Source organism: Odocoileus virginianus, chromosome 27 (genome assembly GCF_023699985.2).
Source record: "Odocoileus virginianus isolate 20LAN1187 ecotype Illinois chromosome 27, Ovbor_1.2, whole genome shotgun sequence".
Taxonomy (NCBI): Eukaryota; Metazoa; Chordata; class Mammalia; order Artiodactyla; family Cervidae; genus Odocoileus; species Odocoileus virginianus.
In genome coordinates this window covers 29,084,355-29,100,960 of record NC_069700.1, presented here as the reverse complement: position 1 = coordinate 29,100,960, position 16,606 = coordinate 29,084,355, and positions in this window count along the sequence as shown.

Here is a 16,606-nt window from a genome sequence, read left to right as displayed (position 1 = left end):
CTGACCCAAGGCCCTGGGCCTTGCCCTCCCAAAGCAACAGTTTGGAGTGACAGACAGGTTTATAGACAGGTGACCACAAGGACATTGAGTGTTCCACACTTGGAGAACTTCAGGGCACTGCAGGACAGCCATGAGGGGAGACCCCTGGGATGGAGATGGGGAAGGGGGTCCTGAGGAAGTGATGTGCAAGCTGGAATTTCCAGGAGGAACTAGAAGAAACTGCCTCACCAACTGGAGGAAGCATTAGGTGTTCCCCTGTGTCACCAAGACCAGGGACAAGGGCCAGCTTCTCTCTGTGGACCCTGAGAAGGATGCTGGGCTGGGACACCTGGGGAGTTGGACTCTCCATCAAGGGAGAGAGGGGTCTTAGGTCCCCTGTGCAGAGTCTGGGCCCTGAAGGTGGGTCAGGACAGCAAAGCTCTCCAAGTCACTCTGGACCAGTCGCTAGGGACATGTTGTTAGCCCCCAGCTCCTATTTTGGGTGAAAGAGGATGCCCCTCACATGTTCCCCCACCTGCCCCAGCACAGAGCAGACTGGTGCGCCCACCAGAAACCTGGACCTCACCTCCAAATTTACTTCTGCCTTTCCTCTGGGTTCATTCATTCCATGCCATTCTTTTTGGGTCTCCTGATCTGTGCCTCCATTTCCTTATCTGTAAAATAGATCTAATAAGAGCACCCATATCATGGATTGCTCAAAGACTAAAAAAGCTAACATAAGTGATTAGAACAGTCCTCAGCACATGGTAAACGCTCAACAAATGTTATTTACATATTATGATAGTCATCCCATAGATAGCAGCTGGGTCACTCTTCCTGTTTAACCCCTTTCAAAAGCATGTGTGTAATTTTGGGTGGTAATGGTGATAACAGGCTTGCCTGGTGGTAATGAATCTACTTGCAATGCAGGAGACCTGGGTTTGATCCCTGGGTTGGGAGGATCCCCTGGAGAAGGAAATGGCAACTGACTCCCGTATTCTTGCCTGGGGAATCCCATGGACAGAGCAGCCTGGTGGGCTGCAGTCCATGGGGTTGCAAACAGTCAGACAGGACTGAGTGACTAAACAGTAACAACAATGGTGAGGACTGTGATGATGACATAAGGAGTGGCTTCAGTGACGATGATGGCCAGTTTTCACAGTGATGGTGGCGGTGCTGGTGGTGAGGATGACATAGCAATGATGAAGACCCTTTGTGGGGATCAGTGACGCTCAGCCATGGCAGCTTTGAGGGGCTTCTGTTTTCATCCCAGGCCCAGTTGTTTTGATGGGACTCCCGAGGACATGCTGTATGTCTCATTGCTCTTGGTTCCTCCCAGCTCCAAGCTCAGCTGACCCTGGTAACCAGCACACAATGGGTACACAAAGCATGTTTGCTGGATAGATGTCAGACCCCATCCCAGATGGATCTCTCGCAGAACCTCATCATCACAAGAAAAGAAATTCCACCCTTTCTTATAGTAACTGTTTTCTCTCGTGACTTGGTTAAGAGATCCTGGTTTCTTTACCCAAACCACTCTCACTGCAATGGAAGTTTCTTCACCCCTCCTGCTCTGTCCGCAGGAAAAAACTGGTGACACCTCACCTTTTTCTGGAGCCCTGTGCTGATGCAGGGACTGATGGGAGGCATCACCCTTGCCCTGCAAGATGTGGCTGGGGGTGCTTGTGGCATTGCTCAGTGTTGATTGCCAGTAACCAAGAGATACTTGTGAGGAAAGGAGACCTCCTGCTTCTGCAAGACATCAAGGATCAAATAACCCCTAAAGGTACTGGAGCCACACTTCCTGAGAGGTCAAATCATTCAGGTAGAGCCTGACCTGCCTGGGTCCCCCACCTGAAAGCAGATCCTTCTCCAAGCAGCCCCGCCCTTTTGGTGAGCAGTCTCCAAGTGGCCAGATGCCATGCCCCCTTCTCCATCTCCCACCATAAAGAACAGAATGGGCCAGCCAGGTCTCAGACCAAAGGCAAACTGGGGCCAAGACTGCTGGCTGTTATTTAAAATCCATTCTCTCCCCTCTTCCCTTTCTATTAGGATGTCTGCTGTTTGGTTGGGGACAGGATTATCATAAATTTAGCATAAAGACAATCTTTCTTGGCCTTAATTGCAACTCAGTATTGGGCTTCCCTGGTGGCTCAGATGGTAAAGAATCTGCCTGCAACGCAGGACACCAGGGTTCCATCCCTGGGTTGGGAAGATGCCCTGGATGAGGGAAAGGCTACGCACTCCAGCACACGCTTCTTGCCTGGAGACTCCCATAGACAGAGGAGCCTGGCTGGCTACAGTCCATGGAGTCACAAAGAGTCAGACACAACTGAGCAACCAACACTTTCACTTTCATGGACTTTATGACCAACTTTTTTTTTTTATATGACCAACTTTTGATGAATGGGATGTGAGAAAAAAATAAAGAGTGCAACTTCTGGAGAATGTCATTAAAAGGAAGGGAGTATGCACTTCTTCCCTTCTTTTGCCTTGCTGGCTGGAATGTAGACATAACAGATGTGGCTCCAGCAGCCATCGTAGACCATAGGGTAATGTGGATCTCGAGGCCATGAATGGTGGGGAAACAGGATAGAAGGAGCCTGGATTCCATGTCACACTTTGGCAGTCTAGGGAGTGACTATCTCTGGCTTTTGTAGCAGTGAGAGAGAGAGAAATCTCTCTTATTTAAGCCACTGATATTTTGTCCATTTGTTTGTTTTCTGTTACTACAGACTAAACCTAATTCTAATTGACACATCCACGGACTGAAACTAGTCCCCAGGCATATTTCCTTTGCCTACACACCAATGTTCATATGTTTTAAATTCGAGTCCCACATGTTAAAACCAAGATTTTTTTTCACATAAAAATTTGAATTGTGATTTCTTCTGAAACTGCAGTTCAGCCTGGTGACATTGGAAGAAGCTGAGTAACAGTTGCCCTTTTCTGCTAGAACCCAGCTCCTTCTGTTCATCACAGTCTCCACTGAGCCCCTTTCACTCTATATTCCTCCCTGATACCAGTGACTCTGGGCTTGAGTTCCTGGGGCAGGTTCTCACTGTCCACACTCAATTCCCGAGGAACCCTCCTCACCCTGCCTTCTCCATATGAGCCCCTTACACGCCATCTGGAACCAATCAGAGTCCTACTCTCTGGCCCAGCCACAGGGTGGGAACTTTTTCAGGCAAGGAATTATATCTAGAAGCAAAAGCGAGGTGGGGAACAGGTCTGGGACTGGAGCAGGGGCTTATCCTGGGCCACCAGCAAGTCTGTGGCAGAACAGACCTGAAGTCTGGAGTCCTGAGCCCCAGCCTGGTGACCCAAGCTCCTGAGTCTTTGGAAGAGAAGGTTTTGGTAGAAAAACTTTCCTCAGAAGAGACAGAGTTTTTCTTTTGTCCTAAAACAAAAACGAAAACAGAAACAAAACCAGCCCCACCCACTGTGTCCAAATACAGGCAGTGGTGGGAGAATGTAGACAGAAAGTTGCATGGGTGGCATCCCGGTAAAGACTGGCCACCTGCCTCCCTCTCTGAACCCTAAGCTGTGACAAGGACAGAGGCCAGCTCACAGTGAGAGCTGCTGTATTTCAGTCCCAGGCAAGGAGTCCCTTCTCGAAGAGCTACAAAGTTGTAATTCTTTCATTCTGTCACCCCCAGGTCCTGAAGAGCCTGGTATGTGGAAGAGGTCAAATGAACACTGATGAACTGATGAATGAATGAGCTAACAAGTAAATGAATGAAAGAAACAACATGAGTTCAGAGCCTGTGCAATAAGCCTCAGATGGATGCAGGCATTGTCTGCAGATGAGCTCAGTCATGTTCGACTCTTTGCGACCCCCTGGACTGTAGCCCGCCAGGCTCCTCTGTCCATGGAATTTTCCAGACAAGAATATGGAGTGGGTTGCCATTTCCTACCCCAGGGGAATCTTCCTGATCCAGGGATCAAATTCACGTGTCCTGCATCTCCTGCATTGGCAGGTGGGTTCTTTACCACTGTGCCACCTGGGAAGCCCTCAGAAGGATGGCACAGTCACAAACGCTCCCCTTCCACTCATAGGTTCCTGTTCCTAGGAATTACCAAAGATTCCTGAATGGGGGTTCTGGGCCTGCTGGTTCCAATCCCCCTTCCCCTTCCCTTGACTCTGTAGACCCCTCCTGAGTGGAGGGGAGAGCCTAGAAGTAAAGTTCCCAAGTGGCTGTGGTAGCCTCAATGGCACCCCGCTGTTTGTGGTCCCTGCTGGCCCAGGAAGGGACCAAGACGCAGCGCTGCCCCATTTCAGCACCACAGTGACTGATGGGAAGTTGCTCCACTATTAAGACCCATGCTTTGTCTCTACAAGCAGAAAAATTAACTAGAACGGCTAATTAATCAGAGAAATGTGCAGCATCTCTGTTATTTTTAATTCCTCGCCCACATTAGTGCATTATTGGTTTGCTTTAAAACTAATTCACAGCCTGGTCTTGATTCCCTTATCTCAGGGTTGCCAGCTCCGGGCTGGACGTGAAGCAAGCTCTGCTGCTGATTCCCCAGCCCTTCAAATCTTCTCAAAGCACATTAGAGTCACATAAACAGGACATGTAATGAGACAGTCCTACTTTGCTTTGATACTTTTAATTACCAGCCTGAGAAAGACAGGGAAGAGGCGAGGAGGCCCAGGAGAGACGCCTGGGGCCTGACGATGCACACTCGTTGCCTGCTGCAGGGATAAAGTCAAAACCAGCTGGCTCTTCTCTGAGCACCTTCCCTGTCTCATGGATGCTGGTGGTTTCTAGCAACAGAGAGGTACTGGGAACATGTCGGGTGACGTGTGACCTATGCCGATTCAAGGTACACAGAAAAAGTTCCCTTTTTTTTAGAATGTGAGTTTCCTTCTCCCCACAGAAGGCTGGCAATTTGACAAGAAAGCTTCTGAATAGGAGATGCCAAGCAAGGGCTTTCATCTTCCTCAGGCAATCATGTATTCAATTGGCCAACACTTTTTGAGCACCTGTTGTGTGCCTGGCACTGTCTCAGGTTATGATGATACATCAGTGAACAAAAGAATCCCCGATTCTCGTCCTCAAGGAGTGACCACTCCAGCAGGAAAAAGATATAACTATAAGCTCAATAAAGAAGTCCATTACACAGTTTGTTCGTGTAGGAAAATAAATATTCCTGGGTCTTATGTTTCTACACATCTTTCAAGTAAGAAACTAATTGTTTCTTGTTCTGGATTTTTCTTCCAAGGATGTTTGCTGCACAAACATCCTTGGAAGCTAAAGGTTGTGTCTCTGCTGCCCTGGAGGGAGGCATACTTTCTGTCCAGTTTAGTAAAATTATTATCTCCTCCGGAGCAAAGGACAGATGTCCTGTCCATTATGAACGATTCGACTTCCTGAGCTCCCGCTCCCCTCCTATAACATTACCCATCACGCGGGCAGATCTTATCCAGTCCTCTTTACATCACCCTGTGAGAACCGGGGCTCAGGAAACTAGTGTGAGAATTATACTAGATGAGGTGGGATGAGACTTGCCTCCCCCCCCCATGCTAGTGAAAATTATCGATAACACCACCTCTGCCCTCAGAGACACATAAGTCAGCTTCAAGGCACAGCCCAGGACCGTCACTGTTGTTGATAGAGTTGTCCTGACTTCCTCCCGACAGGTCCAGGTGAAGTCACCTGTAGTTAGCACAGTTAGCACATCAGGAGGGCTTCTAAAAGAAGGAAGCAGCAGATATGAGTTCCATCCCTGGGTCGGGAAGATCCCCTGGAGAAAGAAATGGCAACCCACTCCAGTATTCTTGCCTGCAGAATCCCATGGACAGAGAGCCTGGTGGGCTACAGTCAAAGGGGTTGCAAAAGAGCCAGACACGACTTAGTAACTAAACAGCAAGCACTGTGGCCAAAGGCAGGATCCGGACCACTGTCTGAGCGCCCTGAAGCCCTCCCTGACTGCTCTGCCCTGAGGACCACTGACTCCTCTCACCCCCGATCACAGTTAGTCCCTGGCTCCCAGAGTGGGGCCAAGGTCTCTCTCATTCTTCCCGGGGTGTGGCTTTTTAGCCTCCCTAACCAGGTTGTGAGCCCAGGGCAGGTACCACGTGTCTGAGTGTCTCCAATCTGTCACACAGCTGGCTCTGCTCATCAATAAATTCTCGGTGACAAGAGCAACAAGCCTCCTGCTCAGTGCCAAATGCGGTCCTTCCGCCACATAACCTGTGCAAGGGTCTGGAGGGAAAGTGGAGGGGCCACTGGGGCCACCTGGTCCTCCTCTCTCCCCTCCGAGCTGTCCTCCCACCCAGTCTGCTCTGGCCTGGCCATTCGCCCACTTGCGAGGGGCTCCAGCCTCTCCTCCCCCACCCCGACTCATCACAGGAGAGAAGGAGGTGGGGATGCCTGGTTAAGTACTTTCCTGTCTGCATCCTGCTCCCCCAGCCTCCACGACTATTATTGGTAAGTGAACCAATTTTCTCTCCTGACATCTGTAGCTCTTAGCAGTGAATATATTTGAAAAACCCTTTATGATTACTTGAAATCTTCCCTGCAATTTGATTCCTGATATTTCTCTGTACTCACTGAATGATTCTTTTAACTTGCTCTTTCTTACACCACAGGCCTGCCCATCTCCCCACCCCCCAACACACCACCTTGGATATTTATCCCCTTCCTCTCACAACCTGCAGAGAGGCGGGCAGGCCAGGCCAGGGCCCCCCTCCTCCCACCTGCACCCTCCCCATTTTTCCCCCAACACTGCTACCCCAGATGGACAACCCCCATCTCCAAGCCTCACGCTCAGCCTAGGACTTTGTGAGAAGGAGAATTTCTCAGGGAGCAGGAGTCTCCTTATCCCCCATCTGCCGTGAGCCACATACACCACCCGCTGCCTGGTCTCAGGATTATTTCTAGTTCCTTCCAGAACACTTAGCGTTCCAGCCTCAGCACGTGAAGCCGACTTCCTCCTGGGGAAGGAATTCAATTGGGGAATAATGCTAGTGATCAGTACAAACTAGAGTGGGTTTCAGAATACCGGCTGCTGCTGGGGTGGGGATGTGGTGGGGACCGAGCAGTGCCTTGAGCCCTGTGCATGCGCACTTAGTTGCTCAGTCATGTCTGACTCTTTGCAACCCCATGGACTGTAGCCCACAAGGCTCCTCTGCCCATGGGGATTCTCCAGGCAAGAATAGTGGAGTGGGTTGCCATGCCCTCCTCCAGGGGATCTTCCTGACCCAGGAATTGAACCAGGGTCTTCTGCATTGCAGGAGGATTCTTCACCATCTTAGCCACCAGGGAAGCCCGCATTGAGCCCTCCTTGGTTCTAAAGACATTGCTGCGATGTACTTCCACAAGGGCTTCCCTTGTGGCTCAACTGGTAAAGAATCCGCCCGCAATGCGGAAGACCTGGGTTCGATCCCTGGGTTGGGAAGATCCCCTGGAGAAGGGAAAGGCTACCCACTCCAATATTCTGGCCTAGAGAATTCCATGGACTGTACAGCTCATGGGGTCTCAAAGAGTCAGGACACTGCTGAGCAAATTTCACTCATTTCACTTTCCGCTCTGGTGGTGTCCGGGGGTGGGGGTGGGGGTGGGGCGGTGAAAGTTCTAAAGGCACAAAAATGTCATCAGCTGCAGGTTCACTCTGCACACTTCTCCCAGCTACAAGGAGCTTGTGTCCAAACATGGTGTTAAGAGAGTGAGTCTTCACAGGGCTTTCCTGCTGATCTATTGCTGCCAGACCACCAGATATTTGCTCTAGACTCCAAATACCATGCAATGTCATCTGACACCATGGCTCTCACTCACTCATTTATTTATTCATTTAGCTAACAAATAGTTCCTGGGCACCTAGTATGTGCCCAAGGGGCCTGGCTGGAGCAAGGGGGACAAAGAGGGAGTGAGCCCGGTTCCGGCCTCCTGAGCTCACAGCCAGGTGTGCGAGCAGGACACAGAAGGGGTGGTGCAAGAAACGGGGTGGATGGAGGCTCGGCGCTCAGATCCTGGAGTCAGACTGTCTGGGTTTGAACGCCAGCTGCTACTCTGTTCATAGTGGGACTTTGGGCAAGACTCAACTTTTCTGGGCCACAATTTCCCCATCTATAACAATATTTACCTCATAGGATTAATATGAGTTGATATATGAAGAGCTGGGGCTTCCCTGGTGGCTTAGTGTAAAGAATCTACCTGCTAATGCAGGAGACACGGGATCGATTCCTGGCCCGGGAAGATCCCACATGCCCCGGAGCAACTAAGCCCAGGTGGAGGCTGTGCTCAAGGGCTTGTGCTCCGCGCATCAAGAGAAGCCACTTCAATCAGAAGCTCACGTGCCACCACTCGAGAGTAGCCCCTGCTCTCCATAACTAGAGCAAGCCCATGCAGCAAGGAAAACCTAGCACAGTCATAATAAACAAATAAAATTAAATATATATGTGTGTGTGTGTATACATATATAAAGCTGTTAGGACAGAACCTGACAGATATCAATGCTATATGTTAGTTATCCCTGCTAAAAGATGGGATTGACTCTGTTTCCTGGTACCATTGTAGAAAGAGATCTTATTACATCGATCACCATTGCAGATATTCAAGCTTTCTGTTCTTGGGATAAAGGGAGACCAAAGAGGCCCCTTCCATTTCTCAGTAAGAAGAACCAAGAACTGGAGAGATTGAAAAGACCATTTCAGGGGAAACAGAGTGTCCCAAAGGGATGAACTGTGTTGAAGAGGTAGGGAAGGGAGTGAGCAGGGTAATGGGTGTCCCTTGACCCCCATCTACTCACATCCAGGGAGCATGCCCTGTTTATGTCCACGCAGGAAGTGGGTGTGGGAGCAGGTTCCCTCAAGAGGGACTCGTGGGGTAAGATTACAGGTCTTCCCACGTTCCTTTCTCCTAAAGGGTCACTGCCCTCAACCCTGGGCTTCCCTGATAGCTCAGTTGGTAAAGAATCCGCCTGGAATTCAGGAGACCCCGGTTCGATTCCTGGATTGGGAAGATCCCCTGGAGAAGGGACAGGCTACCCGCTCCAGTATTCTTGGGCTTCCCTTGCAGCTCAAGTGGTAAAGAATCCCCCTGCAATGCGGGAGACCTGGGTTTGATCCCTGGGTTGGGAAGATCCCCTGGAGAAGGAAAAGGCTACCCACTAGAGTATTCTGGCCTGGAGAATTGTATGCACCGTATAGTCCCTAGGGTGGTAAGGAGCCAGACACGACTGAGCAATTTCACTTTCCAGGCGGTAGGTGCCTCTAGTCCTGCTTTTTCACTGGACTTTCTGTGAGCCTGTCCACCTGGCCTGGCAGGTTCAGAGGGTGGGCCACATCCCCCAGCCAAACTGAAAGGGCCCAAAGCCCAGCACAAGGTCTCCTGGATCATGTCGTCTCCTCTCTGTCCTCAAAATGAGCTCTGCCCCCAGGGCTCAGGTCAGCTTGGGGGAGGGGTGGGGAAGTCAGATGCTGAGTCATGAGAACGGCTTCGAGGCTCAGAGCATCCTGTCCTTCCTGACAAGCTGCTAACAGAGACTGGGTTCTCCATCTCTGTGTCTGCAGCGTCCCCCTACCCCAGATCTCAGCCCCAAGCTAACCTGGGCATAGCTGGGGTGCTGTGCGGCTCAGCGAGGTCCACAAGGACGAGCCAGAGGGCGCCTGGGCTCTCTGCATTGTGCAGGGAGGGACCCCCTGTGAGGTGAGTTGATACCTCCAGGCAAGTATTGTTGCTGCAGCACCTAACATGATTTATGTTCACTCAGCAAAATTCTTCAGTCCTATGCACTAGTCAGGATGGGCTCTATTGTCCCCATTTCACAGATAAGGAAACTGAGGCTTCCAACAGTGAAGAGGCTTACCCTGGGCATACAGCTCACAGGAGCAGCTAAGACCCTACCGCCATGGTCTCCTAGCTCTTCCTTGGGGCTCGCTGTCCTGTGTGAGATTCCTGCCTGCATCGGGTTCTCAGCTGAAGAAGAGCTCAGAAACAAAGATGCCCCAGGAGGAAGACCCAGGGCAGAGGTCCCTCAGGGATGGCCTGTGTCCTGTCTCTGAAAGTCAGAAGAATTTGGTCCTGGGTCTTCCTAGGTCTGCTATTGCCTGTGTCGGGCAGGCAGCCCCGGTGCAGGCGGCAGGGTAAGCGGGGGCTCATTGGTCACTCCCGAGAATGAACAGCTGCAGGGTGATCCACACAGAGCTGGCACGGTGGGGCTGCTGCTGCCGGGACCATTGCCGCCTTGTTAATTAGGCGCCTTCCACGCAGAGCCTCTGGGCTCCTGGGGCTGCCTGTCAAAACTGCAGGGCTCAGCAAACTGTGGGGCGCCAACCCGGAACCACCATCCAGACCTGCTGTGCTGGGGAGAGAGGCAGGGGGCGGGGTGGGCGGCCGTCTCCGCCACTCTGCTTGGGTGGAATAGCCGTGGGTCTTTCCTTGCTGGTCCTGAAAGGTTGCAGGACCTCACCAGCTCCAAATGCCGTTTACTGAAGACTTGCTTTGTGTATCCACCTCCTCAGGGGCTTTATCAAACCTAGGAAAGAGGAGGGGAGGGGGTCTCATAACCTCCAACTTGTGACTCCTAAGACCAAGGCCCCCTGCTCTTAGCACCCTTCTCTCTCATTTAGGGAAATCACTCGTGAGTCACACGCAGTAGTCACACTCCTCCTTACATTCTCTCATCCAAGATCCTCATCTGGACTAGGGTGGGGGGTGGGGCTGGAATAAGTGTAGGAGGACAAACTGGGACCTTCACCCAAGCCCAGGCCAGTGGAAATGCTCACCTGTAAGTGCCCGCATGCCTCTTCTCCGGGCAAAGGCTGGAAATGCCTGAATAGCAGATTATGGCCCTCTTAGCTTCTAGACTGCTCCGTCTCTGCATTTCCTAGTTTAGTAAACCGAGATGCTTGGTGGTGTTAGGGTCATGAGTTAGGCTGAAAATAACAGCCAAGCATCCACACCGAGGTAAGCATCACCACCAGTGGGATGCTTCTAGTCCTTCTCCCTGGAGTCTGGGCATACTTCTACTCCATCCAGAGCCTGTGGGCCGAGTGCCAGTTGCAAAGGGCTAGGTACTCAGTGATATTAATACAAATGAGGCAATTGGCTGCGCCTGTCCTCAAAGAGCTCCCCCTGGTGGATGAGACAGGAAGCGCATGTCTGTGATGGCAGGAGAAGGGTGTAGACTTAGTGGGTGGCCCCCAAGTGTTACATCCAACATTCCAGCAGCTAATGCTGGGGATAGGGAGGGAGGCAGAGGAACTGTTAGAGGCAGTTAGAACAAGTGCTCGTTTGAGGGGTCCACAGTGAGGACAGTAAGAATGAGAAGAGAAAGGCAGTCTAGAAGGAGTGAAGGACCCCAAGGTTTCAAACTCAGTACTGCCCTGGGAGTTGTCAGGTGAGCCTGGTGTGGGATGGGTGTAGACTCTGCATCAAAGAGAACTTAACTTATGCCAGTGTCTGGGCTCAGTGCTTTGTCAGCATCTTTTCATTTAAATCCTCACAGCAACCCTCGGGGATAATGATGGTAGTATTCTCTTCAGCAAATGTGGAAACTGAGGCTCCAGAGTCTGCTGAACTTGCCCAAGCTTGCAGAATTATGAGGGACAGATGGCCAGCCGTCTGCTCTGGGCCAGATTCACCTGCTGGCGTGGCTGAAGGAGGGAAGCCCAATGACTCCAGGTCACCTGTGATTGGTCGGATGCAGCTGGACTGCAGGACCATACCAGCCTCTCGGAAAAAGCTAAACTGTATGAGGCTGCCCCAGAACCCTCCCATCTGTGGTGTAGTAGCTTTCCCACACCAGAGAATGAGATACAGGGATGTGATTGCTGAGGATGGAAAAAGGTGGAGAGGAATCTAAAAGGGGAAATGGGGTGTATTAGTCTGCTTGGGCTGCCATTAGATACCACAGACTGTGTGGCTTAACTACAGAAATGTACTTTCTCACAGTTCTGGAGGCTGAAGTTCAAAATCAAGGTGCCAGAATGGTTGGCTTCCCCTGGGGTTCTCACCCCTTGTCTTGCAGAGGGCCGCCCCCTGCAGCCTGCCCACGTGGTTGTCCTTCTGTGTGTGGGCTCTGCTGCTGTCTCTGTCCTAACCTCCTCTTCTAATAAGGACACCCGTCAGATCCGATGAGGACCCACCCAAAGGCTTCATCTTAACTCAGTTACTCATCTGAAGGCCCCATTTCCAAACACAGTCACCTTCTAAAGTACTGCGGCTTAAAGCTTTGATATATGAATTTGGAGGGGGTGCATAATTCAGCCCATAACACTCCACCCTCTGGATCCCCCCAAAGCTTTGTCCTTCTCACATGCAAAATACATTTACCACCAGCCCAATGGCCCCAAAGTCTTATCCCATCCCAATATCAACTCTAAGCCTCAGAGATATGAAATAGGTCCCAAATTGCTAAATAGGGATTAAGGTAAAAGGGAGTTCAAAGAAAGAAAGAAGGTATTGGTGAGGCTATAGCTCCATAAAGCACAGAATAATCTTAGAGTGGGGCTGGGAAGGATCCACTGAGAGCAAAGGGCCTGATGCTAAGGTCTCACCAGGTCAGGACCATCCTCACGGAAGAGGACTGGGTTAGTGAGGACAGGGTGGGGTTAGAGGTTAGGAGGGTGGGGGGCTTGTGCAAAGCTCTGAGTACAAGAGATTCGTCTGCCCGCTCAGCCTCTGCATGGAGACAACTCTGTGTGTGTGTGTGTGTGTGTGTGTGTGTGTGTGTGTGTGTGTGTTAACACCATTATTGTTTTACCCACCTCAGAGACCCAGGAGCCAGGATGATGGATCTATTGATTAACATTTTTGTTCACTTCAAGATATGGAATGTGTGTCCCTTTTGAGACACCTTTTGCTGGAGGCAATTGCCTTTACCTTGAATATTATTGGGCCTCTTTGTACCCTGAAGTCTAGAAGAAGATGTGGGCCCCCCCTAGAGAGGCAGAGAGGGACCTGATCCCAGGGTGGGAAACACAACAGGGGCCTGAGCTTCCAGAGTGGGGCCTGTTCTTCAGTCTCTGGGGAAGCCTGCAGAGCCCAGCCTGCCAGCCCTGATCTGGAGTCTTTGATGACTTGAAGGCTCTCAGAATGACAGGAACTTCAACCTGTGGTTCCCAGACTTCCTTGCACATGATCACCACTTGAGGGGCTTGCTAAAATAACAGACTTCTGCTCTTTTGTTTGGAGATGTCTAGGAGTAAGTTGCATGATCCAGCATTTCGACAAGCAGCTCAAGGGAGTTTTATGGCCCATTGATCAGTACTTTGAAAGAAACCTGGGTCTCATTCAGCCCCCTATCAGTGTGATCAACTGGAGAAGGTGGACCCAGAAAATGGTGCGGAGGCGGCCTAACTTTAGTACACCTTGGTCACCCCACGTGGTCTTCAAGAAGCAGGAAGACCTCTGTGGGGGGATTATCAACCCTGTCAGACTCACTGGAGGTAATATCCTTCCACAGCTCTGTGGCCTCCAGTCAATGACCCTGGGAATACTTCAGCCGTGGACGAAGTTGGGTTTATTAGTCATTGCGATGAGGGAGAACATACATGGCGGGGAAAGAGGAGAGGGACCTGATTGTGTGCGTAAGAGAACAAAGCTAGAGAGAAGCCATCGGAGGACTTGGGCTTTGGCCAGGCGATTTGCAGAAGAGAGAGTCCAAGAAGACAGAAGTCTGCTCAGGATTGAGAGCCGTCAGAAAGCGGGGCAATCCCGTGAGTGGGTATCTCAATCAACTTGATCCATAGGGAGGCGGACACTATAATTAGTGAAAGAGCAGCAATCAGTCGCCTTAGCTGGGAGGAGGGCTGTTTGGTATTTTATGGTTTGCACAGCATTCAGGTCTTGTCTGTGTTCAGGCGTGGTTAGGGAATAGACTTGTTTTTATCTTGTTCTATCATGGTTGCAGGTGGCCTTGTCTGATATTAACGTTCTGGGAAGTTGTTTACATCCAACAGGAGGGCACCAAGGCCAACTCCCAGACAAGAGTGCTGCTCTTCTCCTTCTCACCACGCTATCACGGGCCCCATCCAGAACCTGGGTGTTTTGTACACTGTCCGAAGGAAGGACAGCAGCCTCTATGCTGAGCTCATTGCCAACCCCTCCGCTACTCGAGTCCCTGTGAGGCTCTAGGTGTTCCTTCCCCGACTTGACACCAGGAGTCGGCTCCCTCCTCCGGCTCTTCCCTCTCAGCAATGGTTTTCCTCCGGCCCCTTTAGCCGCTGCTCGTCCCATTAAAAGGAGTGCAAAAGGAGACACCCTCACTCTGTTCCTTTGTGCCTTGATTTCACATGCTGCTCTGCTGCTGAGTTGCTGTGTCGCTATGACTGTCACCAATGAGAGACCCCACGCTGATTTCTCCCTACAGTACTCGGCCCAGCCAGGTACTCATGCAACAGTAGTGAGGGTGATGTGTAAGGTGTGGAAGCTGATGGTGTTTCTAGTGTTGATTTGGGTAACAGTGATGATTTGGCTAGCATGGTGGTGATCACTATAATAGTGACAGTGAGAGCGATCGGGGTGTTAAGGATAGTGATGGGGGTGGTGATAGAGGTGATAGTGGTGACCATGGAGACAAGGTGATGGTGATGGTATTGTTGGTAGTCGAGATGGTGAAGAGGGCAGTGTTGAAGAGGTGATGACCGAGATCGTGGCCATCACAGTGATAGGGAGGGCAAATGCAGTAATTATGGAAAAGATTAATTTGTAGGTTGAGACCCTTATGGTTTTTCAGTGGTGTTCACAGAATAATCTCAGAGAGTTTATTAAGTCTTCTACTTTCTTCAGGCAAGGAAACTCTAAATCAACTTTCTAAGGTTGCTTATGGGCAGACAGTGATGCAGAAAGAAGATGGTGCGACAGATCTCCCATCTCCCATGTCAGCAGCCCCAGGCTTGCCCTACCTCCAGGCCCCTGGAAAGGAGGTGCAGATGGCTGCTTCACTGCTGGCAGTGTCCTCAGACAGAAGGGGGCTCCCTGACGGGCCCCAAAAGCTGTCAGGCACCTGGGGAGACTCAAGAGACCCATCTCTGATAAGACCTGTCATATGCAGGCGTGGACAAGTGTGGATACAGGATAAGGGGCCTGGAGCTGCAGAACCCATGATGTCCCTCAAGGCAGGGGTGCCCAGAGCAGATGGTCTAGACCAGGACACTCAGGCCAAGATATGGGAAAGCTGGGTGAGCAGACTGAAAGGGAACAGCTGGGAATGGAGAAGGCAGGGCTGACAGCCTGGGGTGGAACTGGCTAAACCTTCCGGGGAAATCACTTGTTTGGAAAATGCTTGAGGCAAAAGGGCTCTGAATCCAGGTCAAATATTGCATCTAACGATGGACCGTTCTACCCACCCTGCTATAGGAGCGCCCAGTGACTGACCTTGGGGCAGGGAAAGGGCGGTTCTATAACAGGGGCTGTTACACCCTACCCTGGGCTTCCCAAGTGGCTCAGTGGTAAAAGACTCCACTTGTCAATGCAGGAGCCACAGAAGACATGGGTTTGATCCCTGGGTCAGGAAGATTCCCTAGAGGAGGAAATGGCAACCCACTCCTGTATTCTTGCCTAGAGAATCCCATGGACAAAGGAGCCTGGAAGACTACAGTCCATGGGGTCACAAAGAGTTGGACAGGATTGAGCAAGTGAGCATGCACATGCGCGCGTGCACATACACACACCCTACCCTAGGAGGTCCTGACCTACTCCACGTGGCCTCCATGACTTCATCCCTCCTTAAGACACTCAGAACTCAGAGGCATAGAGATCAGGGGGCCTCAGGTTTAAAGAGATCCCTCAGTCAGTTCAGTTGCTCAGGTTTGTCCTACTCTTTGTGACCCAATGGACTGCAGCACGCCAGGCTTCCCTGTCCATCACCAACTCCCAGAGTTTGCTCAAATTCATGTCCATTGAGTCGGTGATGCCATCCACCCATCTCAACCTCTGTCATCCCCTTCTCCTCCTACCTTCAGTCTTTCCCCACATCAGGGTCTTTTCCAATGAGTCAGCTCTTCCCACCAGGTGGCCAAAGTATTTGAGATTCAGCTTCAGCATCAGTCCTTCCAATGAATATTCAGGACTGATTTCCTTTAGGATTGACTGGTTGGATCTCCTTGCTGTCTAAAGGACTCTCAAGAATTTTCTCTCACACCACAGTTCAAAAGCATCAATTCTTCGGCCCTAGACTTTCCTTATAGTCCAACTCTCACATCCATACATGACTACTGGAAAAACCATAGCTTTGACTAGATGGACCTTTGTTGGCAAAGTAATGTCTCTGCTTTTTAATATGCTGTCTAAGTTGGTCAGAGCTTTTCTTCAAAGGAGCAAGCATCTTTTAATTTCTTGGCTGCAGTCACCATCTGCAGTGGTTTTGGAGCCCCCCAAAATAAAGTCTGTCACTGTTTCCATTGTTTCCCCATCTATTTGCCATGAAGTAATGGGACCAGATGCCATGATCTTCATTTTTTGAATGCTGAGTTTTAAGCTAGCTTTTTCACTCTCCTCTTTCAGCCTCATCAAGAGGCTCTTTAGATCTTCTTCACTTTCTGCCACGAGGGTGGTGTCATCTGCATAGCTGAGGTTATTGATATTTCTCCCCGTCATCTTGATTCCAGCTTGTGCTTCATCCAGCCTGGCATTTCTCATGATGTACTCTGCCTATAAGTTAAATAAGCAGAGTG